This window comes from Sitophilus oryzae, unplaced genomic scaffold, assembly GCF_002938485.1.
Source record: "Sitophilus oryzae breed Bouriz unplaced genomic scaffold, Soryzae_2.0 scaffold_693_pilon_pilon, whole genome shotgun sequence".
Taxonomy (NCBI): domain Eukaryota; kingdom Metazoa; phylum Arthropoda; class Insecta; order Coleoptera; family Curculionidae; genus Sitophilus; species Sitophilus oryzae.
Genome location: NW_022147299.1, coordinates 201,022 through 215,956, shown reverse-complemented (window position 1 = coordinate 215,956; position 14,935 = coordinate 201,022). Strand labels below are relative to the sequence as shown.

The following is a 14,935-nucleotide window of genomic DNA, read 5'->3' as shown; positions in this document are numbered from 1 at the left end:
CGTTTGTGTTTGTGAAAAAACTTCGCCAGTGTGTGGAACTAGCGTTAATAAGAAACAGGCCGTTCCATTAAAACGAACGGTACGGGCCGATGCGACGAAAGCAGAGGCGCGTAATGACGTCTCCAAAGTCTCCGCAGATTCTCCGGAAGCCACGTGGTCGATGGGTATCGCGAAGATAAAAACGTAATTGAAGAAGTGTATTTGGTATTTTTTCTTTCTCATGTTCTCTCTGAGAGATAACTAGAAAATATTTTGTACCAAAATATTTAATTTTGTAGGAGTAATTTAATTTTTGTATCTAGGGGCGAGGCAACTGGTACTGATTTATCACGTCACATTGTACATAAAATAAAAGTATTATTTTGTTAATTGTTAAAGAATACCAGTTACTCGTCTAATTTTATGAAACAGATAAAAGTTTGTTCTTTCAGAAATAAATGGTTTATAATACAAATACTTGTACTTGTTTGATATGCATAGCCTATATTAAAAATAAGTAATATATTTTAGTAAGTTTATGCACAAGCACGTTCATGATCATAGAGGATGAACTCTTCTTACAAAAACATTGAAATATTACATTTTCCTTCAAATTTTCCCGCATATTTCAAAAAACTCTTAAATAAATATTTTGCATCATAACTTATAAAAATAATTAAAACACCAAATGACGTTCTGAAATCAAAACAGCCAGTAGCATTTGAGAGGTGTCGCGTAGGAAGATGAAGAAAATGTTTGGCCTTACTTCCTACGATCCAGCGGAGGACGAAGTCCCAGAAAATCTCCAAGACAGCATGCATCCACCTTGGCTATTTTAAGTCTGATCCATCAGAGAAAGAGGCGACTTCGAACAGGGAGGCCACGGGCAACTCCTCTCCGGCGTTACAAACCATTCCGGAAAAACCAACACCGGCACCACCAGTTGCACATCGAAAGTCCCCACTCCTCAGAAACCGAAGAAAATAGACCTCGTCTCTTAACGCTATATTCGCATGGAAGAAATTCGACGCTCTACTCGACGAAGACGTAGATCTAAATTTGGAACCGACAACAGATCCAGATTATGCAAGTTTTAAGGACAGCAGACTGAACGTGGACGATATAATGACCCTGTTTGAACAATCTAAGATCCGAGAGAATGAAAAAATCGTCAAGAAAATGTACAACGGGGCCTACCGGAAGGAAACCCAGTAAGAGAAAGAACAAGACTGGCTGCCCAAGGTAAAGAAAAGGAAGGTGTTGAAAGGCGAGAACGAAAGCGTGGCCGGCGATCTAAACAATGCGGACACCGATGATGAAGACGGTGAAGAACACGGCGATTGCTACAGTATTACGGAAGGAGACGGAAATCACAACCACAAAACGGGCGACGTTGATGATTTCGATTCGGACAGGGTAGTAGATAATAGTGAACTTAGGATAATAGTACAATGCAACCGTTTGTGTTTGTGAAAAACTAGCCAGTAGTGGAACTAGCGTTATTAAAGAAACCGAGCCGTTCCATTAAAACGAACGGTACGGCCGATGCGACGAAAGCAGAGGCCAGAGGCGCGTAATGACGTCTCCAAAGTCTCCGCGAATTCTCCGGAAGCCACGTGGTCGATGGTATCGCGAAAGATAAACGTAGTGAACAAGTGTATTTATTTATTTTTTTCTTTCTCTTAGTTCTCTGAGAGATAACTTGAAAATATTTTGTACCAAAATATTTAATTTTGTAGAAGTAATTTAATTTTGTATCTAGGGGCGAGTCAACTGGTACTCATTTATCACGTCACATTGTACATAAAATAAAGTATTATTTTGTTAATTGTTAAAAGAATACCAGTTACTCGTCCAATTTTTATGAAACAGATAAAAGTTTGTTCTCTCAGAAATAAATGGTTTATAATACAAATACTTGTTTGCTATGCATAGTCTATTTTTAAAATAAATAATTTTAGCCTGATGGATTCTGGGAATATAACTACTAGAACATAACACTTCTATAAGAATCATCTAGGTTATGTATTTGGTGTATTTTCTAAAAGAGGGTCCCAAGTGGGGGACACTGCACTACGGCCGTGAGTGCCTAGGGTGGCACAGTTCTACAAACTTTTAATTACCTACCTTTTAATCCTCTTGGAAACGGTAAGTAGCTACGTAGCACTGCTTAAGTAGCTGATGCCTCTACAGATAAAGCTAGTAAAGCTCTATATTCGCCCCATTTAAACTGTTTTGAAAATGCACAATGTCCGAGATATTTCTCTGGAATACCCCTTTGAAAAAAATCGATTTTTTTATTTATTAACTTTTTTCACTTTTCTCACCTGGTAACGGCTATCAAAAAAATTTCCCGGCCAAAATCGAGCTTTTTTCACTTATTCCGATTTGAAAGAACTTTGGGCGTGGATCGATGCAGATGGTTTAGTTCGGATTAGTTAATTTTTTAGTATCCCCAGTTTGTCAAAAAAGTACATACAGGGTGAGGAAAAAAATAAAAACGGATTTACTTCATGTTCGGCATTTTTTTTAAATGCAACATAACCTAAAAAGGGGGTCAAATTTCATTTAGAATTCTTACATTAACGTCTTTTAACCGTACCAGGTCAGAAAAATAGAAAAAGTTACTAAATAAAAAATTCGAATTTGTTCAAGGGGTATATCCAGAAAATCGACAATCGAAATCTTTCTAATTAAATATCTCAGAAACTGTGCATTTTAGAAACACAATTTAAATGGGGCGAAAAATAGCTCCATTAGCTCTATCCGTAGAGGCCTCTTCCATTCCGGGACTCCGGTCATTCCAGTCTTGAAACGCCATGGTTATGGTAAGAAACTGAATATAGTCCAGTAGATTATTTTCTTTTATCTATGATATAGTCACTTTTCTGGTCACTTTGTTTACCCCTCATGGGAGTCATTATTTTTTTCCATAGATATCTATAATATGGTGTTTTCGCCTGGTATTTGAGCTATAATAGTGGCTTGTGGCCGCAGTGTCACGCAAAACCCTAGATCATACGATTTAGACTTTGAGCAAAACAAACTAATTGCTGGAAGCAGAAAGTCATGTTCATTATTATACAGGGTGTTACTTAAATAAGTACAAATGTTTTAACTGGTAGTACAGTACGTCTGTCCGTTTAGTGGCTACTGGGTATCTGTGAGAGGGGAAACGATTTTCTCTCGATGTTTTTCGTAAAAAATTAGACGACGCGTCCCATCAATAAAAATTCGACAAATTTGCAAGTAGCCAATAAAATGAGTGGGCGGAGCGATTTGCGGTGACGTACTCGTCAAGTCGACGTATAAAATATATTACTGTTTATTTAAATGTTTTTTGTCCGTATTCCTTTCATAGACACAGATCCACCAGACGAACTGTATAATATACCTAATATTTTTTGCTAAAAAATATTTTTTAAAATTTGTAATTTTTGGACTTTTTTTTCTCATTTTTAGTTAAAAATCGTAATTTCTATATATTATTGCAACATAGGGAGTAGATTAAATTTGCAAGAAAGAACTCAGAAAAGATCCAGTAGTCAAAATTTAAGAAAAATTACTTTTTTGGAAATTTTCAAAGTAAAATAACTCGGATATTTTGGACTTATTTGAAAAACGGTAAAGAGCCTACCAGCCTATATATATCTACCTAAAAAATCTACCAACCCTGAAAATATTTGCATTTTTTTAAGTAGCACATTGAAGACTCATCCTGTATATGTGTATATTGTTGGTTATGGAACTTATAGTCTAAGAGCTAGCAACGTTTTCGAGAAAGTATTTTAAGAAAGCTGGGCTGGCAACTCTGTAACTAAATAGCGATCGGTAGCGATAAAGAATACTGACCTTGGCTGTACAAACTAAACGGCAAGCGACAGTATTCTTCATCGCTATCGATCGCTATTTCGTTACAGAGTTCCACCCCTGGCTCTTTAATATATCTTTTGCTATGATCTCTGGAACAGCGTGCGAGACAGTGCTGCCGATAGACGTTCCGTTCACTACTACGCATTGAAAGAAGATCCTATATTTTTTTTATTTATTCCGTTAAATACTAGTTTTGAATATAAATCAAATAAGTTTCCAAAGCGCGGCGCGAAAACTTTCAGCCTATAAAGCGAGAAGTCCAGAGTTCAATACCGGCTCGGGGTAAACTTTTTTTTTATTTTATTTTCGTTTATACTAAGGGCTGGCAAAGGTTAGTCTTGGGTCGAGATTTCCGTATGTAAGAAGAGTACAATGCGTTTATAATGTACTGAACAAAGAGAGGATAGTAAACACGTTGCCAAACGCACATGGCTAAGAGACGTGGAAGGGGATATAGCAGATTTGTCGCAGTTGAGCGGTCGACCTAATCAATACCTCTGTCAGTACTTAAAGTTCTAGGGAAAGGTGTATGTCATGCGTTCAGCTTCACGATTTAATTACGTCTCGTGATACTTGATTTGTTTATTTATTAACGAGTCGTAATTTTCCCTATAGCTTGAATTTTTTTAAGTGCAAGCTAGAAACACTTGCATTTTTGGTAAAAATAAGTGGAATTGAGTGGTTGTTCGATAGTGGTCGCGCTATTAGAACTCTGAATTCAAAAATCGATATCTGGAAATCTATTAGAAATAATAGATTGTAGTTTTTTCAAGAACTTTGTTAATATTTCTGCTGTATTTTCTTTGTAGACAGTATATCAAAATCTTTATCAATAAAAAAATTACACGATTGCTCAAAATTGCTATGCTCTAAAAGTAAATGGATAGATTGTTTACAATTTTTGAATGGAAAAAACAACCGAATTTTTCTTATGTAAACATATTGTAAAATATCCGATCTTGAAAATAAAAAAAAGTTTCAATATCTAAAGTGGTTCTTGAGTTATGGCCTGTTATGTGTTGAGTTCTTAAATTATCGCGATTACTGACGTTTTCTCGTTATAAAAAAAATGACACCCTAACGATATCCTTATAATTCCATTTCAGATGCTCAGAAACATTACAAACCTAATGATTTTATCTAGTTATCTCTTGAAAAAAAAGTCTTAAAAATAAGCGGTTTGCGATCGTGATTTTACTTTACTTGATAGGGAAAGGCGTATCGGCAACGTCGCCACAGCACACCGTCGTGCGTCGCGTCGGTCGGTCGCATTTCTCTCATTCCGACTTAATAAGATCCTTATGCGATTTACTTCCAACATGTAAATGCCGACCCAAAAGTTGCCAGCGCGGTATTCTGATAGTAGAGTATTAAATAATTTTTTTTTAATCACCAAAATTATTTAAATAAAGAACAAAATTTAAATTAAATTTTCTCTGAAAGGCACCTATTGTAGCCGTGGAAAAAATAAACTTGGATTGGCCTGGATTTTCTATTTTGATTGGTATGATTAATTTATTTTATAAGAATTTTTATGTTATACGACATTTTATCACTTAAAACTTCTTCCTGGGAGGGGTAATTACCCCCATTACCCCTCCCGTATATGCGCCCCTGATACTAGTATTTAAAGGGCTAAATAAAAATATAGAAACTTCTTTCAATGCACAGTAGTGAACGTAACGTCTACAGGGTCCAGCAATAGTGCGTCGGGCATCTGTACCTCCTAGAATAAAAAAACTTGGGAATTTTGTAACAAACCTAAAGTATGTACTAGGATGTATTTCAGGAAAACATTTTAACTTCTATAGGGTGGCTCAAAAAAGTGTGAGTGGATCGGGATGATTTTTTTTAGTGAAACACCCTGTATATTATTGCATTTTTGGCTTCCTTTCAGATCACTTTACATAAACCTAAGACATGAGTAAATATATTTCGGTAATTTCAGAGATATTAATAAATAAATAAAAATTATATATTTTTCAGCCTTTCTTAAAAAAATTATTATAATAATACCAAGAACTGTCTTGAAATCAAAACTGTATTAGATATTTACTTTAGATGGTCTGTACTTACTTTACTATAAATATGGAAATCGTACATCATACAGGATGTTCAAAATTCTACGCTAAACTTTCTAAAATATGCAATAATTTTTCTTTGTTTTTTTTTAATGGGACACCCTGTATATTATTTTTTCAATAGATGGATAATTAAAAAATGAACATTTTTTGCATTTAGAGTATTTCAAAATGTTTAACGGTTTCGCAGATATTCCCGGTTTTGTATTTCATATGGCATTTTCCACAGTAAATTTTTATCAAAGCCACCCAATGATTTTTCTCACGTATTTTACCATTGAAAGCGCCATATGAAAATAATACTGCGTGTATCCGGAAAACTATTAAAAATTTTGAAATACTTTAAATACACAAAATGTTCGTTTTTTAATTCTCCATCAAATAAAAAAAATAATATACAGGGTGTTCCATTTAAAAAAACGAAGTAAAATTATTTTATATTTTTGAAAGTTTGGCGTAAAATATTGAACATTCTGTATGATTTACGATGACCATATTTATAGCAAAGTAAGAACAGACCATCTAAAGTAAATATCTAATATAGTTTTCAGTTCTTGTATTTTTAATATTTTTTTAAGAAGGGTTGAAAAATATATATTTTTGATTTATTTTTTAATATCTCTGAAACTATTGAAACCGATTTACTCAGATCTTAGAATTACGTAAAGTGATCTGAAAGTAAGCCAAAAATGCAATAATATACAGAGTGTTCCATTTAAAAAAAATGATCCCGATCCACTCACACTTTTTTGAGCCACCCTATAGAAGTTAAAATATTTTCCGGAAATACATAATGGTACATACTTTAGGTTTGCAGTTAAACAAAATTCTCAAGTTTTTTTTTTATTTTAGGAGCTACAAATGCCCGACGCACTATTTGCGGACCCTGTATATCGGCAGCCAGACGGCCTGCCCCCTGCTCCAGAGAGCATAGTAAAAAATATATCAAAGAGCCAGTTTTCTTAAAATAGGTACTTGTTTTCCAAACGTTGCTTTTACTATTAGGGGATAAGTGGGTCCTTATGGGTTTGCCGCTGCACTGCAAGAAATTACAAAACAAAATAGTTATTTTTGTAAACACTTCTGCGTTAAACCTAAACGGACGCTGCTTGTCAGTTGTGGTTACAGTAATTTACCATTTGCCGCAGGGCATGTTTACGTTCGAAAGTTTCTTTCTGTTGTCGGAAGCAAAAAAATATAAAGAATCGAGAAAAAAACTATTTAAAATATTTAAATTGAACTATTCGAGAACACTTTACTTTTTAAAATAGATAATAAGAACATTTAGTTTAGAACGTCAACGATTTCTTGTAGACGTATCTATTTTAAAAAGTAAAGTGTTCTCGAATAGTTCAATTTAAATATTTTAAATAGTTTTTTTCTTTATCCATTGTATTTTTTTGCTTCCGACGACGGAAAGAGAAAACTTTCCGAAACGTTAAGCATTTTTTTCTTTGTTAGGCAAATTTTTATTACTGTAAACACAACTTCTGACAAGCAGCGTCCGTTTAGGTTTAACGCAGAAGTGTTTACAAAAAATAACTATTTTATTTTGTAGATTTTTCTTGCAGTGCAGTGGCGAAAAACCCATAAGGATTTTTTTGGATAGATGAATCCGCCACATAGGTATAGACATTTTTTACTATTAGGACATTTTACAAATAAAACATGACAGATTTTTTTGGAACTTATTTACTTCGAGTCTTCAATTATGTGCGGATGCGCTGATTCTAATCATTTTGATATTGAAAACAAATATTTTTTTCTTTCTGTTGGATATTGTCACAATGTTAGATATTTGTCTTCTAAATAAATCTAAATATATTTTAAAGAAACAATACCTCGACTTTTACAATAATTTTATTTAAAACTTACAACATCCTAATAAAGACCATTTATAAAATAAAAGTATATTAACAATTTATATACAGGTATAATTTTACCACAGCTACAAATTACTAAGGTTCAAAGTTGAATTTTAAGCGAACCCCCACTTAAAATATAAGAATTTCTAAATAAATTGATATAAAACTGCACTTTCAATTTAAATACATGACAACAAATAGATCTTAAAATATTGATTTTTGGACAGTTTGGTTAGATACTCAATAAACCAAGTAATAATAATCACATTGAGTGTAGATCCCAGAATATCAATTTCAGGCACCAATCAATTAGTCTAGGCAGTCAATTCAAGTTGATGTGCCCGACTTCTTTTTGTTCCTCAATATGAACTTTTCTTCCAAATCTCCGGGAACCTTAAAAAGAGTTTTTTAAGTAAATAATTGTGTTTTGTTCAAATAAAGGACGAAGGAAAATAATAGTAGACATAGTGTAAAGCTGAATTAGGTACAGTGTCAAGGTGCCTTTAGGTGGTTTGTTATTGCTTTTATTAAAACTAAATTATTGCATTAAACTATACATAGATATAAAAATAAGTGTTAGTGTACTATAAATATGTTTGTGTATAATGTGTGTGCTACAATCACCATCCTAAACTAGGTACTACAATCATTAATATAGATAAAAAGTTTACAGACATATGCTAAGTATTTTTATTTATTTAAAAGTGAAATAGATATTATTCAGATTTTGGTAAACATTTTCATTCGTTTTGTGAATATATGAGTTATAATTTTAACGATTACAGGCCTAGGGCTAACAATTATAGAACATTTAGTACAGGATATATTAAAATATATTTGACTGATTTTTTTGGCCATTAAAGGGAATGGTATTTTAAAAGAAACTTCTTTTCTTCAATGTACCGGGTGGCCAACTAAGAATGGACGCCGGCTGTATCTCAGAAACTACTTATCGTATAACTTTGGGAAAAAAAAATTTAATAAGTAAATCGATCAAGAGAAATCGCTGGAAATTATTTCCAAGTTCGAAAAATGTCCGCTAGGGGGCGTTTCCCTGGTAGCCAATCAGAAAACAGGGGTTTTCTCAAAAATGTGCAGGTGAACAGGTATTTTAAATATTTCTATTGTAATCATCGAGAAATTTGTATTTTTTTATATAGAGTGTTTTGCTCTATCTCTTAAAATAAAGTGGTGGGGGAAGGTTAAACTTGTTTTTATTAAAATAAGGATAACTCTGTGGTTTAGGTTACCCAATTTAAACAAACTAGGGCTCGTTTAAAAGAGCGTTTCTTCCTTAATGATCTCTAGTATAACGTCAACGAACAACGTCAAAATATTAAAACGTTTAAGTTCAGTTTTCATACATCCGAATTTCGGGCGTTTTCCTAAAAAAATGACGTCATAAATATTTAAACGTGTTTATGTAACATTATCATCCATCCATATAATTTTTACAAATTTCTTGGTTAATTATACGTAGGTAGTTATCAGATTAAAATGTCCGAAAGTCGGACAAACAATAATTTTATTAAAATTTCTAGGAATTGTGTGCAGCCATATTGCTTTTAACAGAAAACGGCCGAATTTCGTATGGTCGAAAACTATAGGTATATTTCATGTAACGTCATTTAGTAATTAATCCAAGTTCGTCCTTGATTTCACTTGTTTTCGTGTTTTACCTGTTGTTTATGTTATTTATTATTATATTATAAAGTTTATGACGTTTGGGTCACTTTTCATATACCTCCTAAAGTGCGAATCTTAACAATACGCACTTCTGGTCCAAATCATGCAGTAGTAGTAGAGATTTTACAGATGAAAGTAGTTCAGCACCAAGACCGTTGGTCAGTAAATGTTTGGCAGGAGTTGTTTGGAGGATGACGAATGATTGGACTTTTTTAATTATCTGAATGAAATGAACTATCCATAATTTCTAAGAAATTAATTGCCAATTTTGTTAGGGGATCCATCATGATGAAATTGCATTTGTTGCAATTTAATCAGCATGAATGCGGTTGGTGTAGTTGATGCAGTTGTGCCGCTTATGTTGCTATGAATGTGTGGAGCTTCTTGGATACCACTCACTTTAGTAGATAGAGACGCTAGAGCGGCATATTTCCATCGCCAGCTAGGTCATCAAATTCAATATGCCTGGGTTTTAATTTATGGGGTCGAATCAAGAACGAACATGGATAAATAACAATCAAATGGCATTACAATGAAATTAAAATATATGTTTTGATATTTTGTCGTAACCAATTTATCTCTTATTGTTTTCTAACCTACTACTATAAATTTTAGACCATATAATCCTAAGCGGCAGTCTAACATGATTTGTTCTCTTAATATCTCCGGTTAGAGAGAAGATAGAAAGTTGCGGTTTGCGCTGAAATTTTGGAAATTTTGTGCTGTATTTAACTGTGCAAAGAGAAATATGGCCTCCTATTTAAATTTTTTATGCAAAAGCGCAATATCTGTGATGATGTCAAATAGCGCCCTCTAGCTGCCACGAAAAAAATTATGGACACAAAATTTATACTGGAGATCATTAAGGAAGAAAAACTCTTTTAAACGAGCCCTAGTTTGTTTAAATCGGGTAACCTAAACCAGAGTTATCCGTATTTTAATAAAAGCATGTTTAACATTCCCCCACCACTTTATTTTAAGAGATAGAGCAAAACACTCTATATCAAAAAAAAAATACAAATTTATCGATAATTACAATAGTAATATATAAAATACCTGTTCACCTGCATATTTTTAAGAAAAACCCTGTTTTCTGATTGGTTATCAGAGAAACGCCCCCTAGCGGGCATTTTTCGAACTTCACAAAGATTAGGGAGAACATGTAGATAGTAGTAGCTTTGGTACTTAGGTGAGATTTCTGCGTTTGGTTTGTCAGATCGAAGGATTCACAAAGATAATGGGGATAAATCCCCGAAACCGGTCGTCAAATTCGGCTGTTTCCTTCGGTCCGATGAACTTAAAGCAGAAATTAGCACATTTGTAGGGGTTTTTAACGTTTCTGTATACTATATTTATTTTATATGATTCACTGTTTAAAAAGATACCCAATTGTGTGTATCAATGTCCCAATATGTTTAATAATTCAGTGGTAATAGAAACGCGTTCTCTCTCTCTCTCAAATATTAATGCCAAAAACGACAATCAAATATATTTTAAAAATTTTTTGTTAATTGTTCTAAAATTATTATTAAACGTGTTATTACATTACTGTTGTTAATATTTAGTTGAATTAAGATATGCTAAAATATTAATCAATGTGTAAAATCTTTTACACCTATTAAACATGTAAGGATATAAAATATAACTCTATTCACACTGATTAAATTAGAGAGACAATTTCTTAACAATTAAATTTTATCACTTCCCCAGAACTATTATTTTTTATTGGCATTAATCGACCACTAAGGATGGGTTTTATTTTATCTTATACTAGGGCCACATCTATTTATAATTATTGTGAAAATTTTTATATGACACAACACTAAAAATCAAGACGCAATATTGCTACGAATATTCTGTTTTTTCGTAAATTTTATAAATCGTTACAGGGAAAACAATACATCAATTTTTGAAAATCGAAGTATTTTTCTTTGTAACGGTTTAACTCTAGTTCTAACAAAAAACAACAATAAGCTCAACGAGAAATTAAAAAAATATATAATTTAACGACTGTCTTTTGCTTTAATATTTTTTTTATTGCAAATTATTACTCGTAATACGATAGTCATAGAAGATATTATTAGTAGAGATGTGGCCATAGCAACAATAAATTTTGATTTGTATAAGTATGCCAAAAGCCTCTTAACCATAGAACAACTTTTTTATATACATGAAAGTATTTTGAATATATACTAACAACTAATTCTAAAAATAAAGTGTTGTTTAATATAGATATATTCATAAATTTTATATATTATTAAAAAATATTTAAAAAAGAAAAATGTATATAATTAAAGAACAAAGAAAATAAAGCAGGTGTGCTACAACAAAAAAGAGATTGCACTCATATAAAAGAGAAAAGGAAAGTTAAAATTAAAGCATTTTAAAATTAAACTAGTTTACAGTTTTAGCTGGTTTTAGCTTGGTCTTATGATTAATTTGGCATTATGAGTGGTTATTTTTATTACTATTTAATAAAACATAAATCAAGGTATGAACTAAAAAGGATCTTTATTACTTTTAAAGTTCAATACGTCATGTCAAAAATATTTGTTGATAATTATCTCTAAACATAATATGAGTTATTTATACTTAAACGTACACAAATACTAAACTGTGCGTGAATAAACTACCACTAACTAAACTAAGAAAAGCACAATAAAAGCGGCCAATTATTTCAAAGATTCTTATACAGTGTGTTTCAAAATAGAACAATAATATTTAAGTTAATCTAAATATGTTCTTAAGAAACCTTGTAGCTACATATACTTAACTCAATATTTGTTTTATATAAAATACTACAATGTTTTAAAAATGTATTTTTGTTAAAGTTAATTCATTATTTTTAAAGCTTTAACTATTTCAGATATTTACCTGAAATGTTACAGACGCAAATTAAAATTTTAGGAGGCATAAATAGCACATTTTGGTTTAATTTTTTCTCTTTTTTAAGAAGAGATTAAGATGTAAACGAAAAACTTTGTAAATTAACACCTTTAATAGTTAGAATTCTAGTTTGTAACACCCTGTATGCTTAAGGATCCAGACCAAATTGCACATGAAGACCAACTTTTAGTTAATTGTACACGATTTAAAAAGTATAGAATTATTATAATTCGTTTTTATGATTATTGCCAAGTTCGTTATTTGGCAGTTATCTGTTGGCCTGGCTCCTGAAACAGTTTTAAAATTTATTAAAAACTTGTGTTTAGACGTGTTGTTTTATTTAAACCAAATAGTGTTTTACTGTATAGTTTAAAATTAACGCAAGTATTCTGAATTTAAAAAAAAATGCTTGAATCTATTAAAGAATAGTATTGGACGTTGTTTGTAATATAAATATTAGCCCACGGCCACACAGAAAGCGTTTTTAGCGTTTTGCGTCTCAATCGCTCTTTGCGATTTTACCGTTTTCAGAGTTTTTTAGATTTGTGTCAATTAAAAACACTCAAAAAACGCGGCAGGTCTGCAGTTTCTATCAAGATATCAATTAGTAACGTCGCAAGCTCGTGGACTCCCGGCCCGTTCAACAATCAATCCTGTGAGAAAGAGATAGGCGAGATCGGCGCGGTTAGCGTTGAAGAGACGAAGATAAAAGATGCCGGGATTGAATTGTGGACGGGCCGGGGCATATATTCGGCGACAAACACAATCTACTGCTAGTACCAGTGGCGTGTGTAAAAATAATAATTATTATTTGCCATTTATTTTACAAATTTTAGTTTATATGTGTATAGTATTTTTATTTTGTAGTGTTGTGGTTACTTGTTATAATTATAATATAATATAATAAATAATTATAATTATATAATAGAATAGTAAATATTACTAGTTGCTAACGCAATTTTAGGATATGATTTATGAAACTTTTTGGAGTGAAACTTGTTTACGCGCGCTGGGAATTCAAGGCCGTGACATACGAGCTAGCGAGACGGCCCTGACACACGAGCTAGTTGTAACGAAACGCGTTAACGGCTTAGAAATACGTAGTGACGCGACGTGTATTTGTGTGCAGTCCACGTGTTTATCAAAAATATTGATATTTTAATACAAATTTTGTAAAAGTGAATCAAATTATTGTGTAAAAAACCATTTGTTACACGTAAAAAATATTTTTATTATTTTACGCGAATAAAACTGTTACACTTAAAAAACTATCTTTTACGCGTATAAAACTATTTATTACTGACGGTAGAAAACTATTTTTTTACGCGTATAAAACTGTTTGTTACGTGTAAAAAACTATTTGTTAGAAGTAAAAAATTAATTTTTACACGTCAAAAACTTATTGTTTCTAGTAAAAAAAAACTTTTTTACCCTAAAAAAAGAAATTTTTATGTGTAAAAAACTATTTTTTACGCGTCAAAAACTATTTATTTTTGTTAAAAAAAAATTTTACGCAGAAAAAAACACTTTTTATGCATAAAAACTATTTTTTTTAAGCGTAAGAAAATATTTCTTTAATTTATTACTTTTTCAACATTTCAAACTATACTTTTTCAAACGTTTCCTTCAAATTTTTGAATTTAATAGAATCTTCCTAAACAGTAGATATTCTCCATAAAAATATTTTTAGATAATACCCTTAAATGAAAAAAATGCATACTATTTAATTTATTTTTATTGTATTATTAAATATAACGTCCGCCTATGACGGGGCCTTAACTTAAGAAGTCGCTAAAGACGCTACAGAAAACAAAATTATTTGTTTTCATTTACGTTTTTTTTTGCGAGACACGCCGAACGTTACACGCTTTTGGTGGGGCCATTCCTATATAATCCTGTTATTTTGTTTTAGTCGCTAAAGACGCTTCACGCTAAAAACGCAAAAAACGCTTTATGTGTGGCCGCGGGCTTACAATTTTTTTATCCAAAATATTTTAATTGATTAGAACAATCCAAAAGTAACAAGAAAATTATTGTGCTTTTGGTTAAAACATTGATGTGTATTTTACTGCGTGTTATTATAATTAAACATAGACTTTCAACTTCTTTTATTTAAATATTTAACTATCCAAAGTCTTAATAAAAAAAACAAAATGAAATATTGGATAAAAAAAATATTCAGTATTTTGCAGTACGCTGATAACAATATATAGAAAAGATATTGGTGACATAAACTCGGTAATGGTCGATGCCTATTAATATTTGCTTTGGGAGAAAAAAAAAGTTTTTAATATTGTGTTAATAGACAGAAAAATCAATATTGAGCGTAAGATAGCAGTGGATTTAAGTAATGTTATTACGTACATGCAAATAAAATAGTTATATCCAAGTATCAGAAACACATACCTTAGGTTTGGCACGATGGGTATCCACAGCATCGATTGGCAGTTTAATATGTTCCACTCTACAACCATATGCAACTGGTGTTAATTTTATTATTGTGTGCAGAGGTACCCTCAGATAGGGTAGTTCATCTGGAAAATATATTTAAGATAAATATCATAG

The 14,935-nt window shown here is 31.8% G+C and overlaps 1 long non-coding RNA gene across 1 annotated transcript; it reads right to left on the bottom strand.

Annotated features, from left to right (window-relative positions):
- Positions 1-7,775: 7,775 nt before the first annotated feature.
- On the bottom strand, positions 7,776-14,910 carry LOC115888286. Its single transcript, XR_004051228.1, has 2 exons — positions 14,777-14,910; positions 7,776-8,191 (listed from the first exon to the last, which is right to left on the bottom strand). It is a non-coding gene; the product is annotated as an uncharacterized LOC115888286 (long non-coding RNA).
- Positions 14,911-14,935: the final 25 nt, after the last annotated feature.